The sequence below is a fragment of the Gobio gobio genome, assembly GCF_949357685.1.
Source record: "Gobio gobio genome assembly, chromosome: 9".
In the NCBI taxonomy this organism is placed as follows: domain Eukaryota; kingdom Metazoa; phylum Chordata; class Actinopteri; order Cypriniformes; family Gobionidae; genus Gobio; species Gobio gobio.
This window is the reverse complement of record NC_137115.1, coordinates 33,773,913-33,777,481: the sequence shown is the minus strand read 5'-3', so window position 1 is coordinate 33,777,481 and position 3,569 is coordinate 33,773,913.

Genomic DNA, 3,569 nt, shown 5'->3' with positions numbered 1-3,569 from the left:
CAGTCTAGATGGAAACAACCGCTTTATAAGAACGAAAGAGGGAGGGATGGTGTGATTTCCGTTTTCAAACTCATTAAGAGTGGACAATAGGAGGAAGTCTGGGCATTACAGAAACTGAAGGATTAGTCTGGCAGTGAAGACAGATAAGACAAACCAACAGAGGACATTAGTGCCAAGCCAAACAGCACACACACGCACACAAGCCGCAGCATATGCAGTGAGTTCACAGCCTCTGCGATGTAACTCGTCTCTGACACTGATGGATTAACTGTTGGAAAAACCTCACGACCAACAGCATATTCAGAGCATGTTAACATGAACTCCATGCTTCATCGATATACTGTTCTTTTCCGGCTACCTTTCTTTATTGACCCCTAACTCCTGCCAAAAACATTGTGTCAGGACCCACATTGTACAGTACATTTGACATTAAGTGGCAACCCAACACACAGTGCTGAAAAACAACGGTCGAACAATGGTATGACAAACATCATATAAGCCCAACAAGAAGCTAATATATTGAAATAAAATGGATTGAATTAGACTATGCATTAGCAAAACAACAACAGAAGTTTGATTCACTTGTGAACCCAAGTTATGTTCTTTTGCCATTGCACCGGTTTTTATGTTGATTTGTTTTTACTTTATTTTGTATGTCATGCAACTTGCCCATATTGGCATCTGTGGAATTTTACTACACTCTAAAAAAAAAAGGTTCTATATGGCACCAAAAATAGTTCTTGGCTCGTAATCATAGGGGAACCTTTTTTAGTACTATATAGCACCATTTTTGGTGCTTCAGTGGTTCTTCAGCGGTTCTTCAGAGGTTCTTCACCAGTTCTTCACCGGTTCTTCAGAGGTTCTTCACCGGTTCTTTGACTAAGGTGCTATATAGCACCTCTGAAGAACCACTGAAGCACCAAAATTGGTGCTATATAGCACTAAAAACGGTTTCCTTATGATTACGAGACTTTTTTTTAGAGTGTAGTTTATCCCATGTGGGTTGAATTTGTGGCAGAATACAGTAGAGTGGATGGATGCTCATGTCTTTGACGTCAATAAAAAGCTCATAGGCATATATTTACTATATCCCAGATCTCTCTCCATTAGATACACAGATGTGTGTGGATGCATGTGATTTTACTGATGCAATACTTTATTATGAATTCATGTGTGGGAATTGAGTGAAAGCTGCTGGTGTTCCACGTATTAGAATTGTATCCTTAGGCTAGTGTATTAAAGTCAGACTTTATGTGCATTAAACAAAGAAATATATAGCTCAGGGTTATTTATGCAACTACATTATGCACCTTTCTGACTAAACTGCAGTATGTGGCCAAATGAGAAGTTTCAAGGGTTCACAGTTACAAATTATCAGTAAAAAGTATGCGTATTTGGCGTGCGGGCTCCAAGCTCGGAATTTGGCCAAACCCAGAGTACTCCCACCCTATTTCTGGTTAGGATGGTAACCAGGCGAGTGTGAGGAGACGGGGTGGCAGAGGGATGTAGAAAACTGTTGAGGAACATATGAGTCAGCTGTGTATATATATGCCTCCTCTTGTACTAATTAGTCAATTTGAACGTGTTCCTCTCGAACTTTGTTAATAAAACATAATTTAAATGTTTACCATTATATGGTGAAATACAGTGGGGAGAACAAGTATTTGATACACAAACGATTTTGCAGGCTTGCCCACTTACAAAGCATGTAGAAGTCTGTAATTTGTATCATAGGTACACTTCAACTGTGAGTAACGGAATTTAAAACAAAAATACAGAAAATCACATTATATGATTTTTAAGTAGTTAATTTGCATTTTATTGCATGACATAGGTATTTGATACATCCGAAAAAGCAGAAAAGCAGAACTTAATATTTGGTACAGAAACCTTTGTTTGCAATTACAGAGATCATACGTTTCCTGTAGTTCTTGACCAGGTTTGCACACACTGCAGCAGGGATTTTGGCCCACTCCTCCATACAGACCTTCTCCAGAGCCTTCAGGTTTCGGGGCTGTCGCTGGGCAATATGGCCTTTCAGCTCCCTCCAAAGATTTTCTATTGGGTTCAGGTCTGGAGACTGGCTAGGCCACTCCAGGACCTCGAGATGCTTCTTACGGAGCCACTCCTTAGTTCCCCTGGCTGTGTGTTTCGGGTCGTTGTCATGCTGGAAGACCCAGCCACAACCCATCTTCAATGCTCTTACTGAGAGAAGGAGGTTGTTGGCCAAGATCTCGCGATACATGGCCCCATCCATCCTCCCCTCAATACGGTGCAGTCGTCCTGTCCCCTTTGCAGAAAAGCATCCCCAAAGAATGATGTTTCCACCTCCATGCTTCACGGTTGGGATGGTGTTCTTGGGGTTGTACTCATCCTTCTTCTTCCTCCAAACAGTTTAGACCAAAAAGCTCTATTTTTGTCTCATCAGACCACATGACCTTCTCCCATTCCTCCTCTGGATCATCCAGATGGTCATTGGCAAACTTCAGATGGGCCTGGACATGCGCTGGCTTGAGCAGGGGGACCTTGCGTGCACTGCAGGATTCTAATCCATGACGGCGTAGTGTGTTACTAATGGTTTTCTTTGAGACTGTGGTCCCAGCTCTCTTCAGGTCATTGACCAGGTCCTGCCGTGTAGTTCTGGGCTGATCCCTCACCTTCCTCATGATCCCTGATGCCCCACGAGGTGAGATCTTGCATGTGCCCCAGACCGAGGGAGATTGACCGTCATCTTGAACTTCTTCCATTTTCTAATAATTGCGCTAACAGTTGTTGCCTTCTCACCAAGCTGCTTGCCTATTGTCCTGTAGCCCATCCCAGCCTTGAGCAGGTCTACAATTTTATCCCTGATGTCCTTACACAGCTCTCTGGTCTTGGCCATTGTGGAGAGGTTGGAGTCTGTTTGATTGAGTGTGTGGACAGGTGTCTTTTATACAGGTAACGAGTTCAAACAGGTGCAGTTAATACAGGTGGTGAACAGGAGGGCTTCTTAAAGAAAAACTAACAGGTCTGTGAGAGCTGGAATTCTTACTGGTTGGTAGGTGATCAAATACTTATGTCATGCAATAAAATGCTAATTAATTATTTAAAAATCATACAATGTGATTTTCTGGATATTTGTTTTAGATTCCGTCTCTCACAGTTGAAGTGTACCTATGATAAAAAATTACAGACTTCTACATGCTTTGTAAGTGGGCAAACCTGCAAAATCGGCAGTGTATCAAATACTTGTTCTCCCCACTGTATATTACAATTTAAAATACAACTTGTCACATTTCTTATTTTTACTATGCTGAAAAATGAGCCGGTTTCAATTAAAACGTGGAAAAGCTAGGATTTTTTGAATGAAAAAATGTATATAAAAATATCCCATAATGATCTATCTGAAATGTTGCTGTAATGCTATTTTCTACTGCTTTTGTAAAGATCAAGATCTCGGTTAATTTTATACTGAAAGAGAATTTTGTTTTCGTATAGAATTAACAAAATTATAAAATTAATATTTTATAATATTTCACTTACACAAAGGGGGCAGGTCCTATTAACAACCGCATATCTTGAGAACGTTC